The sequence below is a fragment of the Triplophysa dalaica genome, chromosome 3 (assembly GCF_015846415.1).
Source record: "Triplophysa dalaica isolate WHDGS20190420 chromosome 3, ASM1584641v1, whole genome shotgun sequence".
Taxonomy (NCBI): Eukaryota; Metazoa; Chordata; class Actinopteri; order Cypriniformes; family Nemacheilidae; genus Triplophysa; species Triplophysa dalaica.
The window spans coordinates 2,706,663-2,724,814 of NC_079544.1; the positions used below are offsets into that span (position 1 = coordinate 2,706,663).

The 18,152-nt window shown below is 40.2% G+C and overlaps 1 long non-coding RNA gene and 1 pseudogene across 1 annotated transcript; both read left to right on the forward strand.

The window, feature by feature from the left end:
- Nucleotides 1-6,848: 6,848 nt before the first annotated feature.
- LOC130415868 (NLR family CARD domain-containing protein 3-like) lies at nt 6,849-11,531 on the forward strand (annotated as a pseudogene).
- A 3,037-nt stretch (nt 11,532-14,568) lies between these two features.
- LOC130418066 (uncharacterized) lies at nt 14,569-15,628 on the forward strand. Its single transcript, XR_008906273.1, has 3 exons — nt 14,569-14,635; nt 14,764-15,302; nt 15,430-15,628. It is a non-coding gene; the product is annotated as an uncharacterized LOC130418066 (long non-coding RNA).
- Nucleotides 15,629-18,152: the final 2,524 nt, after the last annotated feature.

Sequence of the window (18,152 nt, forward strand, 5' to 3'; positions counted from 1 at the left end):
AACTCCCTGAAGAACAGTGTCAGGCAAAATTGTGTTGTTCAGTGTAGATCTAGTATACATATTACAGTACAGTAAAATATTATGAGACAGTATGCAAGATCACACTGCTAAAGTGAATACATACCTCTGCATAATCATGCCGCTGTCGTTTCACCCTTTCGGAATTGCGCTCGAAAGGGACTCGATAAATTTGCTTCATTTGAATATGTTTTTTTTTTTAGGATGCGTGCCAGTGTTGATGTTGAGACCTGATGGTCTGATCTCATTTGTCTGATTCGGTCCTCTTTGAGCACCTTTTTTGTCTTCTTCTTCCTCTACCTCTACCTCCAGCATGGCCTCCATCTCTTCCTCTTTTGATTCCTCCTCTGTAGATTCCTCCTCTGTTGATTCCTCCTCTGTTGATTCCTCCTCTGTTGATTCCTCCTCTGTTGATTCCTCCTCTGTTCATTCCTCTTCCTCCCCTTCCTCCTCCTCCTTGTCCTCCTCCTCGTTCTCCTCCTTGTCTTACTCTTTCTCTGACTCACCTGCTGTTTTTATAGTGCTTATACACCTGATTGGTGTGTCTACAATTAAGCAAACAAGTGTTTGTGCACCTGATGGCTGTGTTGAACAGATTGACTCATAGGTGTGGTAATTTTACAGTCAGTGCTTTGGTATTGCAAGAAGTGACATCATGATATACTTCTGTGTCTGATGTATACTAGTGTGTTTAGTGTTTTGCAAATCACTGTGTGTAATGTTTTGCAAATAGTGTGAAGCTGAGAATGTGCTTACAGTTGTGCAAATCTAGCGTTGTGTTTTGCTCCTTGAGTGTAAGGTTTTGCTAATTGTGGGAAAAGTTAAATTTTAGTGTGTAAGCAATAAAAAAAAAATCTAATTTAATATCCTTCTGAGATGATGTTGATAATGACTGAGATGAGTGTATATTAATATCATATCTGATGTTTCTCCTCAATGTTTTACAGTATTGAGCCTCAAGGGTAACAATGACATGCAGAGTGAAAGGATTCATTCATTCAGTAAAGATCATCTGTGCCTTTTTCTCTTAGAAGATTGTGACATCAACGGTGACAGCTGTGAAGTGATTAAAGTGTATGTTTAATGTAAATATAGTATTATTATTGAAATTTGTATTATATTCCGGTCTCCTATTCTGTATCATCCTGTAGTCTCTGAGCTCCTAAAGTCTGGTGTGTGTCTGTTCACAATACATTATTACATGGTCACTGGTCACCTAGATTGGCTTTGAATTAATTTAATGAAACGTTTTGTTGTTATTGTTAGTGTAAACAAATAAAAGTAGACCCTCAACACTTTTAAATGATGCCTTTGTACAATGTCATTTAATTGGTTAAAGGAATCATTTGATTTAATGTTACTTGAAGAAACTGAATGTCTGATTTTTTAAGAAACTGTATTGAATAGCACAGTGCTGTAAAGCATGTGTTCAGTAAACATTTTGTCAGACAGACAGGTCATAAATAAGTGATAATGCCGTGAACTTAAGGATTTTACAGCTTTTTTCAATTGCTAACACACAATTTTTCAAACTAGTCTGGTTTTATCAAAACACTTAACACAATTCACAAAACCACACACCCAAACTGCAAAATACCTCATATGTCCAGCAAAATGCACTGCAATCGAAACTACACATAGCATTATCGAAATTAAACTTTTGCATGAAATGGCACACACTTCATTCATATTACCAGATTTTTGCCTAACCACCTACACACTGTTGAGCATAATGAAAAGCACCCCCATCTTTAGTATGCTTTGCCGTAATACTAAAATATGTATCAGATTGTTCACATGCACAGAAATATTTGCAGATACACACACATGCTGTTGCAACATTTTTTTTTTTCCTTCACTACAGTAAACAAGTCAGTGCAACATATGCACAGCAGATATATTTACATGGGACTGAACAAAAATATTCTTACAAAAGACACTAATCTGAAAAAGAAAATTTCTGAAAAAATTATATTACAGTAAAAAAAAGAAGCAAGAAAAATAATTAGGCAGCATCTTGCCGCACAGCCGGGTCTGGGAACAAAACCTCGTCAACATCACAGGTAATATCTTCCCTTGCCAGACATCGAGGGAAGAAGCGCCTTGAGTGCCTTATCCATCCCTGAATTGCACCCACATCAATGTCATCAATTGCCTCTTCCATGGCCTCCACAAGAGGCATGCGCACAAAGGGCTGCCGGTCGTATACCTTCCACCGCCATGCCGAAAAGAATTCTTCTATGGGGTTCAGAAATGGTGTGTATGGTGGGAGGTATTGCACGAGAGAAATGTTGGGTGGTCAGCAAACCAGTTTTGGACTGGGGCTGCACGATGAAAGCTCACGTTGTCCCATACTACAACGTACCGGTTTCTTTGATGGTCTGCAGCATTCATACGCTCTGGTGGTATGAGAATGTTGTGAAGTCTGTCCAGAAATGTGAGAATATGGGCTGTGTTGTATGGTCCAAGGTTGGCATGACGGTGGAGGACACCATGCATACTGGAGATGGCAGCACACATTGTGATGTTCCCACCACGTTGGCCAGGAACATCTATAAAGGCAGAGGCGACAGTAAAACGGCTCAAGTTTGGCTGCACTCTCTGTCCAGCCTCACGCATTGTCAGCCCATGGTTGATGACATGATCTACTAAGGTTGCTCTGATTTCATTTGAAAGTGTTTGTCTTCTTTGGCCATGAAATCCTCTACCTGCTCTACCCCTACCTCTCACTCTTCCTCCCCCTCTTCCTCTTCCTCTCTCTGCAATGTCTTCAATTGTTGTTGCTGTACAAAAAAGGTTCTCACCTGTGGTCTTTTCATAGTGCTTACATCCTGATTGAAGTGTTAACAATTAACCATTGAGGTGTTTGGCCAGGTGGCACATGTAATTGACCAATTAGCTCATGTAGTGTCATTTTGAATAGCAGTGTTTTGAAATGGCAAACATGTGACTTTATGTCAGATTGTTGTGTTTTATGCAGAGAACTGTGTTCAGTGCATTTAAAACGTGCCATTTTGAAATGCAAAATGTGTGTAAAGCAGAAAAGGTGTTTAGACTTTTGGAGACTTGAGAAGAAGTTTTGCTCTCTGTGTGTCAGTTTAAATAATTGTGTTGTGCATCTCATTTTAGTGTGTTAGCAATTGGAAAAAACTGTAAAATGAACCTGTACATTGTAAATATTTAATTGCGGTTTTTGCCTTTTTGATTTGTATAAAAGAAATAAACTTGTACTTTATTTGTTTTGCACTACTTGCCTGGCCTGGGGGGCTGCTTTAGAATTTAGAAGTTAGACATAATTAATATTGCATATAAGAATTTATAGTCCGTTTAATATTTGACCTGTGGTTCTCTCTCCATCTCAAATGTGTGCTTTCACTGTGTGTGTGTGCGAGTGTGTTTGTGTGCATTTATGTCAGTGTGTGTAAGTATGCATGCATATTGTGTGTGTGGAGCATTTGTATGTCTGTCTTTGTTGTTTTCACCTTTTTCTTGTTTTTACAGGTATATGCCTTTAGTTGTTTTTCTTGTATTCAATGTGTCTCATGTACAGCTGTTTTGTAACAATGAAAATTGTAAAAAGCGTTATATAAATAAAGTTGAGTTGAGTTGTAGTGCTTGTTTTTTCTCATAAAAGTCTATAATCTGCTCTTATCAAAATGTTTTTAACATCAGTTGGTTCACTTTAAAAGCAGTTTTCTGATATGGATTTTAATTCACAATAGTTTTAGAACATAATCAAAAATATCTAATTGTATGTTTGTGATCATGTGTGTGTGATCATGTGTGTGTGATCATGTGTGTGTGATCATGTTTGTGTGATATATCATCAGAATTGATGCGGCGCCACAAGATCCGACAGGCGGATGACATCATAGTACAGCGAGAGTGATTCGAAAAACCTTAAAAACTTTTCATTTCGAATCGCTCTCGCGGTACTATGATGTCATCCTCCTGTCGGATCTTCTTGCGCCACATCAAGTCGAACAAGCCTAAAAAGTTTGGTGGCTCCTCCTCCTCCACAGGAAGCTGCAGGTGGAAGTCAAACTATTACAGCAGGAGCCATTTTACAGTAAAGCCTCATTCAAGAAAATACAAAATAAACAAGATAAAAACACAGTAAGTATAAATAGTCTAATGTTTATTCAGTAGATTCAATATTGTCTTGCTCTGAACATCACATTAAGTTTATTGGTTGAAGAACTGTGTTGGAAATATTGTGTTATTTTTGTAATCAGGAAGTGTGTTTATAAACTCAAAACATTAAAAGTGACGTTTAAATGTCAAATGTTCAGCTCAATGTTGTGGACGATCTGATCTGAGAGAAGTGTGTATTTCTGAGATGACACATAACACATCAGTATTTTGTTTACAGGTTGAACTCTTTATGTTCTGACACTGTGTGTTCATCACGAATCTCTCTGAAGATACCAAAGGGTGAGATTATCGTATGTTTATGAATAATTGTATTAAAATGTACATTTTATAGACATTATAAGGATTATATTTTTATGAATTATATTAAAATATGTTTTTATCAATTATATGAATTATTATTATTGGGTGAAATATCTAATTAATAAAAGTCCTTTATTGAAAAATGCATAACTCTGAACATGAAGTAAACTCTGTTTAATGTTGTTTTAGTTTGACATGTGGAGAATCTCCTAAACCCAGTTGTGTGTCTATGAAGAGTGACAGATCAATGGGTCTTCCAGTTAACTTCAGTTCAGGAGACTGTGATGATACAGATGTGAGGTGAGAACAGTCTGATGGTTTAGACGAGTAAATCACTTCATCATCTTTATTCTCTGATCTGAGTCTGTGCTGTTGATGTTACTGCAGATATTCACTGAACACTTTACTGACAGATACACACATTAATCCATGTGTTCACTGTATGTAAACAGATATTTCATTTATTGTGCAATTACAGTAACACAACAAATGGATCCTTCAAAGGGAAGCACATGGATTCTGTTTTCCAGGTGAGTGACCGTGTGTGTGTGAGTGTGCAGTATATAGATAGTGTGTGTGTAGGTGTGTGAATGAGTGTGTGAGTGAGTTTGAAGTTGAGAAATGGATGTGAAGCAACTGTGTAAGAAACGTTTATTTGTAAATGTTTATTCAGGATATGTTTTACAATATTTCGTTTTCAAAAATGTGTCTTTTCTACCCTTACATAAAAGACAAATCAAAATACACATGTGATCACATTAGAAAAACATGTGAATTTCATGTGTCTTCACTGTAGGGGTAGTATTTTACTCTAATTGACAATAATTTAATGTAGATTCAGTTGATTTACATTCAATATCATGTTTATTCACACAGTTTATTCAGAAATGTAGAGGATTGTAGCTCTTTCTCAAATGATACTATAAAATTATTTTGCAACAAAATATTTTTATAAGCCTGAAAACAAATCTGTATGTTTAAGGGGAGTTTCATGAGAAGGGTGGTGACCTCTGCCCGAAGTACGGAGGCATCCCTGCCTCTGACAGAGGTGGAGAGGATGCCCTGAAACTTGGGAGGGTTTCTGGCAAACTGGATCGAGTAGCCAAGACGGACCGTCCTCATTATCCACCGAGACAGTGTGGGCAGCTCTTGCCAAGCTCCCAGGGACTGAGACAGGGGGACCAAGACGACGGTCTGCTTCACCAATCCCCAAGGTGGCAGGTTCGTCGGCTGGCGGAACTAACCACATCTCGCGGGGGGGACCCCGGTGTAAGGTTGGCTCCACCGACTTACCTGCCTGGCGGGACAGCTGCACGCACTGTCGGTTTGAGAGTTGTGGCAGCTGTCGTGTGTGTACGACCTTACACCTCGAAAAGACTTGAGGTCGGGTTGCCGAACACAGATCGGCTGCAAGGGACACCCAGGGCAAACGGAAACTCTCTGATAAGGGCCCGGCTTTGGTGACGTGGCAGGAACCGTCCCTTACCGACCGATCAGAGATGTGGCTGTGAAGGTCGGGCCCGATGTTATTCTCTCTGGGGTCTTCCCGTCAGGGACGCTTCTTGAAAGAAGGTTGCTGACGGGGTGGAGGTTTCCCCCTCGACCTCCTCTTCCGGGGTGCAACCTGCGCTTGGGGCAAAGGAACCGGAGCCAATGTCGAAGGGGTCCTGGGCTGCTGGGAAGCAGACGTTGCGCGAGATCTCGGAGGCCTCTGGGCGGCCGAGTCGCGGCGCGGTAAGATGTGGCTAATCGTCTCTGTCTGCTTCTTCACCGTCGAGAACTGCTGAGAGAAGTCCTCGAAGGTGTCACCAAATAGCCCACCGTTGGTTGGGGAACGGTCAGAAGAGCGAGGCTGTCATGATTCCGCTATCATGTCATGTTTATTCTTATTCTTGCAGCGGAGTCATGACTAAGTCTAGGGTTTTGTGTGAGAAGGACATGGCATGGCTTAGATTTTGGCTGTCATGCACCTTCTCGTGTCTCGTCTATGGCCCCGCCCCTCTCGTCTCCTCGTTAGCTTCCCTTGAGTGTTTCATTACCCACACCTGCCTATTGTTAATTATCCTTTGTTCGTCTCCCTATTTAATGCCCTTGTATTCTCTGTCCTGTGCTCGTTTGTTCTTATACATACTTGTAACTTTGCTTGTCTGAACTGCTGTATCCAGGATTTATCCTTACGTTGTGTCCCAGCGTTTCTGCCCCAGCACTCTGTTCCTGAGAGTTTTTGTTACAGTTTGTTACCCTACGTGAGTTTTTTGTTCCTGTTTATTAAAATATTTTGTTACGCCGTACCGCTGCCTGCATTTGGGTTCTTCTTTATCACCACACGTTTCGTGACAGAACAAACGAGCCATTACTGAACCCAGCAAGCAGCCATGAACACTGGCCGTTGTGGTGTTGCCCGTCGCCTCTGCAGCCTTCGCCAGGGGAGGGAGACGGTGCATGAGTTTGGGGAGAGGTTCCTCGACATCGCCGGGCAAGGCGTCTTCAGGGAGGAGGAGCTGGCGGTACGGTTCAACACCGGTCTCAGAGACCCACTCTCCCGATCAGAGATGAGAGCGATGAGGCCGTTGGGCTTCGAAGCCGTGTGGCTAGCCGCCGCGGCTCGTGCGGAGTCCACGAACACATCCCCGTCCGACTCCTCCTGCACGGAGCTAGCCGTGCCTCCCACCGCCTCTCTTCTGTCGACCGCAGTCCCTGTGGGCCGCTCCAGGAAGAGGAAGCCCAAGAGGGGAGATCGTTTCAGTACTGCCCAGCATCCGGTGTTCCCGAGGCTGGCTTTCAAGCCGGTCCAGCAGCCGGCACCAAGCGCTGCCCAGCCACCGGAGAGCGCTGCCCAGCCGCCGTTCCAGCCGGTCCCGTCCGGCACTCCCGGGCCTCTCCAGCCGGTCCCGTCCGGCACTCCCGGGCCTCTCCAGCCGGTCCCGTCCGGCACTCCCGGGCCTCTCCAGCCGGTCCCGTCCGGCACTCCCGGGCCTCTCCAGCCGGTCCCGTCCGGCACTCCCGGGCCTCTCCAGCCGGTCCCGTCCGGCACTCCCGGGCCTCTCCAGCCGGTCCCGTCCGGCACTCCCGGGCCTCTCCAGCCGGTCCCGTCCGGCACTCCCGGGCCTCTCCAGCCAGAGAGCGCTGCCCAGCCGGCAATCCAGTCAGTGTTCCTGCCGGTCTTCCAGCCGGTGTCAACCCCCGCCCAGCCTGCCTTACACCCGGAAGTCAAGCCTGCCCCTGTTCCCCACTGGACTTCCCCAGTCAATCCCCCTGGGGCTTCACGCTCCAGAGCGCCACCCCGGACCATGACTCCCCCTAAGACTGTCCCACCCTACCCATACCCTGTTGGACTGCCCCCTGGGAACTCTTGTTTTGCAACACCACCCCTCCCATGTCTGTTATTTTTATTATGCCATCCTAACCCTAGTGTCATATTTGCCTGTCTGCCCTTAATCATGTTTACAATGTTCTGTTGGTTTTTGTCTGTTACCCAGTCTGTCTTGTCTTGTTAGTTACCCCTTGGTGAACACCTGGAGGTGTTCATTTGAGGGGGGGCTTATGTCATGATTCCGCTATCATGTCATGTTTATTCTTATTCTTGCAGCGGAGTCATGACTAAGTCTAGGGTTTTGTGTGAGAAGGACATGGCATGGCTTAGATTTTGGCTGTCATGCACCTTCTCGTGTCTCGTCTATGGCCCCGCCCCTCTCGTCTCCTCGTTAGCTTCCCTTGAGTGTTTCATTACCCACACCTGCCTATTGTTAATTATCCTTTGTTCGTCTCCCTATTTAATGCCCTTGTATTCTCTGTCCTGTGCTCGTTTGTTCTCATACAAACTTGTAACTTTGCTTGTCTGAACTGCTGTACCCAGGATTTATCCTTACGTTGTGTCCCAGCGTTTCTGCCCCAGCACTCTGTTCCTGAGAGTTTTTGTTATAGTTTGTTACCCTACGTGAGTTTTTTGTTCCTGTTTATTAAAATATTTTGTTACCCCGTACCGCTGCCTGCATTTGGGTTCTTCTTTATCACCACACGTTTCGTGACAGAGGCGTGGTGCGAGTGGCAGGTTTTCGCTCACAGAGGTCCCGATATCACTAACGCTGATAGCACTTGCGAACATCGGGTCCTTAGGCATCGACGTCACAACCCGGGTAGCAGATAAAATGGTGGCTGGTTCCCAGAGGAAGACATCCACCCGTGACCGCAACTTCTGGATGACCATCTGTCCGCAGTGCGGGCAAGATGTGTCAACGAAAGCCGCTTCAGCGTGCTGGACGCCCAGACACTTGATGCAGCTATCGTGTCTGTCCCCCTCCTCGATGAGGGTGCCGCACCCAAGAGAACAGCGGGACATGACGCGCTGGAGAATGCTCAGTCCTGAAAAGGACTTTTTTGGAAAAGTCTCTAACACCTCTGGATCCGCCGAGACGCCCAGGGGAAGGTCGCTGCAGGTAGGGACGATCCGCTGCAACATGTCGTAGATCCGGCAATGCAGATTTTAAGATTTCAGTTTTTGTAATCATGAGCGATGGCACTGAAGAACAAAAGGTAAATGAATGCTGCATGCCGTCTTCCTTTTATAACGGGCGGAGAGGGGCATGCAAATTTCATTTCCATTGGCCTCTTCTATAGTAGTCAGAGTTGATAGGTTCTCAAGGGCGAACCCCATCTGTCTGTTGAAAAATATGAATTACAGATAATATGATTATGTTTCTGTAGATTTGATGTGTGGTAATAATGTTGAAATGTGTTGTATGTTTCATGAAATGGGGTTTAAGCTATTTAGAAAAAAACTCTATTTAAACCTTTTCGTGCCCTTATAAGATAACAAAACCCTGTGTGTTTGAACAATGATTTCAAGGGCTTGAGCACAAACTCATCTCTCTGATGAAGAAAGAGCTGAAGATCTTCAAGAGTCTACTGAGTCCAGATTACCAATCATGCTCTGAGAGAGAAGAGGAGGATAATGAAGATCAGATCAGAGTCAGAGAGATGTTTCTGAAGATCACACTGAACGTCCTGAAGAAGATGAAGCAGACAGACCTCGCTAACAAACTACAGACCAGTAAGAGCTCGCAGTCATGTGACTATTACATCACTTTACCTTCAGACGGACACACACAGTGTCTGTATTTACTTATGATTATTAGTGAAAATACATTTACAGTTAATACATCAACAGAATAGAACCATGAATAGGTTTGTGTTCATCTAATGTCATGATCATCAAAATCTTAAAACACCCTTGAGTCAAATATAATAACAGATTACACAAAATTTCCCCAATCATATACATATATTTCTATTTATATTCCCTTTGTTTATCAGAATTTGCCCCTGTATACATGAAGAAACACAAATCCAGACTAAAAGAGCAATTCCAGAGAATGAATGAAGGAATCTCAGCTCAAGGAAGCTCAACACTTGTGAATGAGATCTACACAGAGCTGTACATCACAGAGGGAGGGAGTGAAGACATCAATAATGAACATGAGGTGAGACAGATTGAGACAGCATCCAGAAGATCAGAGACACAAGAAACACAAATCAAATGTAATGACATCTTTAAAGTCTCACTTGAACAAAACAAACCCATCAGAAGTGTGCTGACTAAAGGAGTCGCTGGAATTGGAAAAACAGTCTCTGTGCAGAAGTTCATTCTGGACTGGACTGAAGAAAAAACAAATCAAGATCTTCACTTGATATTTCCACTTCCTTTCAGAGAACTGAATCTGATCAAAGAGAAAAATATCAGTCTGATGGATCTTCTTCATCAGTTCTTCACAGATACAAAAGAACTGAGATCAACAGACTTTGATGATTATAAAGTTGTGTTTATCTTCCTCTAGATTTCTCAAAGAATCTGAGTTTGTTTGATGTCAGAGAATCAGCGTCAGTGGATGTGTTGCTGACAAACCTCATCAAGGGGAATCTGCTTCTTTCTGCTCTGATCTGGATCACCTCTCGACCAGCAGCAGACAATCAGATTCCTCCTGAGTGTGTTGATCTGATCACAGATGTACGAGGATTCAATGACCCTCAGAAGGACGAGTATTTCAGGAAAAGAATCAATGATGAGAGTCTGGCCAACAGAATCATCACACACATGAAATCATCCAGAAGTCTGTACATCATGTGTCACATCCCAGTATTCTGCTGGATTTCAGCCACTGTTCTCCAGAGAATGTTGAGTGAAGCAGAGAGTCAAGCACAGATCCCCAAGACTCTCACTCAAATGTTCACACACTTCCTGATGTTTCAGACCAAACTGAAGAGTCAGAAGTATGATGGGAAATGTGAGGTAGATCTTCAGCAGGCTAGAAAGAGTCTTGAGTCACTGGGAAAACTGGCTTTTCAACAGCTGGAGAAAGGGAACCTGATCTTCTATGAGGAGGATCTGAGAGAGTGTGACATTGATGTCAGAGAAGCGTCAGTGTACTCAGGAGTTTGTACTCAGATCTTCAGAGAGGAGTTTGGACTGAACCTGGGGAAGGTGTTCAGCTTTGTGCATCTGAGCGTTCAGGAGTTTCTCGCTGCTTTATTTGTGTTTCTGTCATTTCTTTAGCAAACATCAGGACTCTTCAGCAGATTGAGATCAAATATGGGTGATTTACTGAAGCGTGAAGTGGACAAGGCCTTACAGAGTGAGAACGGACACCTGGATCTTTATCTCAGATTTCTTCTGGGTCTTTCACTGAAGTCCAGTCAGACAATCTTACGAGATCTGATGACAGACAGGAAGAAGCTCTGATAGTAAACAGGAAATAGTCGAGTACATTAAGATGAAGATCAGAAAGAATCTCTCTCCAGAGAAATCCATCAATCTGTTTCACTGTCTGAATGAACTCAATGATCATTCTCTAGTGCAGGAAGTACAAACATATGTGAACAGAGGAGATGAGTCTAGTCTTACTGGAGTCCGTCTCTCTTCTGCTCAGTGGTCGGCTCTGGCGTTTGTGTTACTGAACTCAGAAGAGAAGCTGGATGAGTTTAATCTGAGGAAATATGATCCATCAGATGAATGTCTTCTGAGGCTTCTGCCAGTGATCAAAGCATCCAGAACAGCTGAGTGAGTCATTAAACTGCATTTCACCTGAACATTTAACAGTCATATTACTGTAACAGTGATCAGTTAATGTTGTGTACATGATCAGAGACATCATTTAAAATATGAAGGAATTGTTCACTGCATCTATAGAGTGAGAGCTGCTCTTTTGTGCTCTTGCTTATTTCTGTAAATCTTGATTTTAATTCTCTTGTGCAACTGATTCTCATTGTTCAAACATCATATCTTGACTGTTATCATGTCTTTTCTCTTTCAGTCTGAGTGGCTGTAATCTGACAGATAAAAGTTGTTCATCACTGGCGTCAGTTCTCAGATCAAACTCCTCAAGTCTGACAGAACTGAACCTGAGTCTCAATAATCTGAAGGATTCAGGAGTGAAGCTGCTCTCTGATGGACTGAAGAATACAAACTGTAAACTGAAGACATTAAAGTAAGAAAATCCTTAAACCAATAAAGTTAAACATGTATTTTTGTATTTTGTAAATTGATATCTTCATAAGTTTATCAGAATCATCTTTATATATAAGAGACTCAACAGTGACTGTCAGTCAATGACTCTCTGATGATTTAGATTCAAACAACATTATCATGATATTGAGATCATTTTAATAACTAACTTGAATATATTAAACTATTCATGCTATTATTATAAAATGTGAGGGATTTACAGTCATTTAATTTATTACATCTTGTAAAAAGGGACATCATTTGATAAATTCAATGAATATTGCATTTGAATTATAATGAATATTTACTCCTAATTATTGCCTAAACGTTATTTACATTATTTAATTTATTTTTCTTCTCTCTTCAGTCTGTCTAGTTGCAGTATTGGATCTGAAGGTTGTGTTGCTCTGACTTCAGCTCTGAGATCAAACCCCTCACATCTGACACAACTGGATCTGAGATTTAATAATCCAGAAGATTCAGGAGTGAAGCTGCTCTCTGATCTACTGAAGGATCCACACTGTTAACTACAGACACTAATGTGAGTTACTGATTAAACCATTTTATTTTTAAAAACAACTACCACTGTGTAAAAATTTGAGAAATCTTTAATAGTAAACTCAACAAAGTGTTAGAAAAACTTAAGTTTACTGAACTTTTGGACAAGATGTTTGCATAACACACATGCACACCTACACACACCTACACACACACACTGTTTTAAATTAATCCAACTTTTACATTAATGTAAATAGCTACATTTCTGAGTTTACACAAATAAGTCCAACCAACCTTACTTTCTTCTGCAAAACACCAAAAACCGTTGGTAGTCATGTACTTCTATTGTATGGATACAAAAGCAATGATAATACAATGGGGACCACTGTTTTTTGGTTATCAACATTCTTCAAAATATCTTCTTTTGTGTTCTGAAAGTCATACAGTTTTGGATTGACACAAGGTGTAAATCATGAAAGAATTATCATTTTTGGGTGACCAGTTGTTATAAACCTGTATACATTTATTTGTTGTGCTGAACACAAATAAACACGAGAGTTTGTAACTAATCTGTTTTGGGTCACGATTGACTCCCATAGTAGTGTTTTCATTTTGGGTGAAATATTCCTTTAAGTCTCCAGTCAACAAAATAATCTTTATTAGGACATTTTGAGGACTCATTTTATTCAATATACAAAAGATTTGCCTATTAAAGAAATATTTGTTCAAGTCTATTACCTTTGTTGGGAGACATTTTAAGTTGATTTTTACAGTGGAAACACTTTTGTGTTCAAGTGACTGTCATATAAATGTTTTGTACTCACACTTGTGTTAATGTTGGTGTCGTAGCTTTTCTTGTATTGTGTTCTCTCTTGGATTAATTTAATATGATTTGTAAGTATAAAGTCATTCTGACATGATGTTGATAATGACTGAGATGAGTGTATATTAATATCATATCTGATGTTTCTCCTCAATGTTTTACAGTATTGAGCCTCAAAGGAAACAATGACATGTAGAGTGAAAGGATTCACTTAATTCAGTAAAGATCATCTGTGCCTTTTTCTCTTTGAAGATTGTGACATCAACGGTGACAGCTGTGAAGCGCTTAAAGTGTAGAGTTATGTTTAAAGTAAATATAGTATTATTATTGTAATTTGTATAACATTCTAATCTCATATTCTGTGTCATCCTGTAGTCTATGAGTCTGGTGTTTGTTTGGTCACAATACAAATTAAAGAATTAAGTTTATTAAAAATATATATACTGTACAATAAACGGACAAATTGATGCTTAAATGATCGTTGATATAAAACAATATAATGACTTTTTCCATATGTGAGTGAGTATCAATGGTGAAGAATATTGATGTGTTTCACACCTGGAGAGATAAAGACTCAACACATATAATGGACATCAATGTGTAATGTTCTGAAGCAGCTAGAACAAAGAATGTGATCAGACTTAAATAATATGTTTGATTGTTAGTTTATTTTTTAAATAGTTCAGACTTTAGTCAACATGAGTACACAGTTACACATCATATATCTGACATGTGTCCTGTCTTTATCATGAACTGATTTGCAAAGCACAGAGATTCAGTGAAGCAGCAAATTACCTGAAAGAAAATGTAAATAATTGTAAACATATATTGTGCAAAGTATTAATTAATAACATAAATAAATATGAATACTAACAATGCTCATGTGTAACAAAAACAACACTTTATTGATGGAGTGGAATGATCTACACTGAGTGCAGTCGCTCTTCACAATGAAATCAGATTTGAGTCTGTTGTTTGTTCCCTAGAACCGGCACCAATGTGTAACTGACGATCACATTCGTTGACCATCGTCTGTATGAGAAATGCTGGACAAAACAATGGGACGGCGGCTTTAGCGGTCAAACTACACTTTGAACATGTGTACTTACATGACAAAAAATAACAATTAAATAATCAACCCAAAACGTCAAAATATCCAAAGCTTCACTTTACTGCAAAAAAGTTCCCAGCACCACTGGACCTTCAGCAAAAAAATCTAAAAGTGTTTCCTACACCCATCGTTTTTTTGCCTGTCCAAGAGAAAGAAATGTGAGGTGGCAAGTTTTTATTCAGTGAAAAACAAATTAGGGAGGGCAGGAATAAGAAGAGGATCACCATTCCAGGTAATAGTCAGTTAAATGTTTTTCTCTACCCCCCAGATAAGAGTGTTTGTTTAAATCATGCTTACATAAATGTATTATCCACCTGAAATCATAATTGAACTTGCATTTTTATTTTATCTTTGTTTTAGACAAATACTGCACTCCTCGGGAGTTTTCGGACCATCTCTATCAGCATTTCCCTATGTTGAAAGATTGTGGTGTTTTCCAGCTCTTGCGTTCCAGAGGATCAACACGTTCCAAAAAATTTGAGAAATTACCCTGTCCAGATGATGGGTATTCCCCTGAGTACCTCTTAAGTAAGTCTGTCATGGTTGGGCAGGCTCTCATATATATCAGGCCAAGATATAGATCTGCAGGTAGGTAGAAAAAGGTTAAAATATCTGGTAAGTAATAATACTCTGGATGTTGAGAAAGTTTAAACCAGCAAGTGATACACTAGTTTTAAATAAAGTGATTTAGGATACCCCTAAATTCATATTTTTTGTATAAGCTAACCTTACTATCTATCTGCTAAAGTGACTTGTTAAACTTATTGTTATGTTCTTACAATGATTCAGACTCTTGAGAGTGACCAGCCTATATCCTCTGGACCACTGACAGAATGCTTTTACTGCACTGAGAAGTATAGCCTGTCAGAAATACAAGACCATGTTGATGTTTGCGAAAAGTAGGTATCTTTAAAAAAAGGGTGTGTGGAGTTGGTGGTGCTTATCACTCAACAATGTAGATGTGCATACATGTATATTAACATTTTTTTAATGTAATGTAAAATAATTTTAATTTAATGTGGGCAGACATTCCACCTCTTTGTCTCTCGCTCTTCAAAATTCCTGGGATTTGGGATTGACTGGGATTGTCAGACAAAGTGATATCAGATAGCACTGGCAGTACAAGACAAGAAGAAATGGCAGCAACCATGTCAGAGGATAATGCTGAAAGGGAGGAAAGGGCCTCAACATCACTCAATACTGTTTTCTCAGCCAGTAACCAGCCCATCAGCAGAGCCTGCCACTGAAGGTGTCTCTATCGAATTGACCATACCACTGAGCACACTTTCTCTGCATTACCTTTTACTTTTTAGCATACAAATAATTTTTCTCATATTACATAACAACAGGAAATCTATCAGGGATATTAATTATATCAGTTAATCATTTTTTTATGAAGAATTTTTATCACTAATCTGTATTTTCATAGAGTGGAAGATTGAACCAGATCTTGAATCAGATTGATGTATGTGGTAACATTAGGATATTTTAAAGAACTGCTAACCAAACAGTTCTGGGACACCACCGACTTCCATAACGTTTGTTTCCATACAAGTCAGTGGTGCCCCAGAGCTTTTTGATTACAAACATTCCTCAACATATCTTCTTTTGTGTTCAGTAGAACAAAGAAATGACTTCAGTGAGTAAATGAAGAAAGAATAATAAAAAATGGACAAACATAAAGTTTCCAGATCATCGGCAGCCTCTCTGTTTTGCAACCAGAGTTGGAACGGAGAGCGACCATTCTCAGTTCTCAGCCTGTGCAAGTTCCATGACTCTTTAAAAGTGTTAAGCTGATGTTTTAACTGGGCTAAAAATGCCCATTGCAGAGCAAAGAGGTGGATCTCATCATCAGGATTTAAGAGTCCAGTCACTTCCAAATGAAAAAACAACATACGGAACAAATCGAGGACTTGTGAATAAACATCTTACCAAAGACGTTCAACCCTAAAAAAAGAAAACAAATAAAACAACAAGTATCAACATCAACCGTTAATGCTAAAAATAATAACTTCAATAAAAACCTTGACTGGTTGTTTAGATTTGTTTTTGTTGTTTTGACAGGTGAAGTTTGAATAGTCTTGACAAGCGGTGCCCAATCATGTTCCTGGAAATCTACCTCCCTGCAAATCTCCAATTATTCAGGAACAGGGATGGGCACCACTGTTATCAACGTATTAGAAGTGGGTTTAACACTGTACACTTTTTAATAGTCCTCTACGAGTGTCCTGTACAAATATGATCCCTGCTGTAAGCCATGTCACAACGTGAGATCTCGGTTGTCTGTAATGCATCTTGATTGTAGTGCAGTCTGACATTAAAAACAGACAAACACAGTTGATCGGGATGCATACAGGTAAGAAGCTACATTTTGATGCCATAGAAATTCCAGAATTCTTGTCACAAATATATCTATCTATGTATACTAATACTAGCCCCCCCCCCAGTCAGTGATGACATACTTGTACCTATTACATAGATAGAGTACTAGTACATGTTACAAACTGTTTTTTTTAAATGAGATTCTAGTTCTTCTTTATTGGATACTAGTTATTTGTATTAGATACCACTGAGCTGCAATGACGTGGGTCATTCATCATATCTCAGCAAACATGTCAAGCCACCATAAATATAGAAAGGTATGATTATTATTTCAAACCATAATAGTTATTTTTCATTTACCTCTGATTGTGAACGCTTCTTCCAGTGATGTGAGAGTTGTGGTTCTCTCCACGGTTCTGTACCATAAAATGAGCCGACTCAATGTTTTCTCCTCCTTTATCTGAACGATCACGAGAGGGCAACAGCACGAAGGAAGCCATCAAGCACAGTGGTCAGATTATTGTTATTAACAGCATTCAGATATACTATAAGACGACTAAATCCATCGATACTACCATGGATCACAAATCGCCAGCTGATTTGAAACAAAAATGACAAGACAAGAAAGAAACTGATTTGTCCACATTGTGATTAGCAAACTTCCATGCCTTTTTCCCCCATCACCATCCTTCTTAAAGTCAATTTCTGTTGCAAAATTTTGAAATGTTTCTGGTATATAATTTAGGAAACAAAGTTGTTTTAAGTATCACGCTTATTCTCACACAATATAATGTGTAGTAAATTAAAATATGTACTTTCCTTTACTCACAATGCGATCTCAATATTTAGGGTTCTTTGGCATTAAAACATTTATAAATTCCAGTTGTAAGATAAGGGAGGGACATTTTTTTTTACAATCAAATTACTGTATTAATTTATGATGTCCATCAATATGCCACATGCAGTTCGGAGCAGGAACGGAATACTGTCTGCGATGAAGTGTCCGGTTAGCCAGGCCTCGGAGTTGAGTTCCCTCGGGATCCACACTCACGAACCCTAACAACTTCAGATAATGAGATCTTATTGCACTTGTTGTAATGTTACACTATCTTAAAGTAAAGTTAAGTAAAATCCCTTCTACTTGATGTGAAGTATATACTATATAAATAAATTTCACAAAGACTTAATGAGATCAATAAAATCGAATGACTAATGGCCAACATATCTTCCATTACTTATTCGACTCTTTTCATAAGACTAAATCCTCCAACGTTTTTTTATATTTTCAATTTTAAAAAATGTATGAACATTTATAACACTATACTTTGTATTATATTACCCTTGCATATTGCGGTAGCCCTCCAGAAGCAGGGTTGGTGATCCCTGGCATAGTGACAATGCAGGTCTGTCATAGGTCCAACACAAAA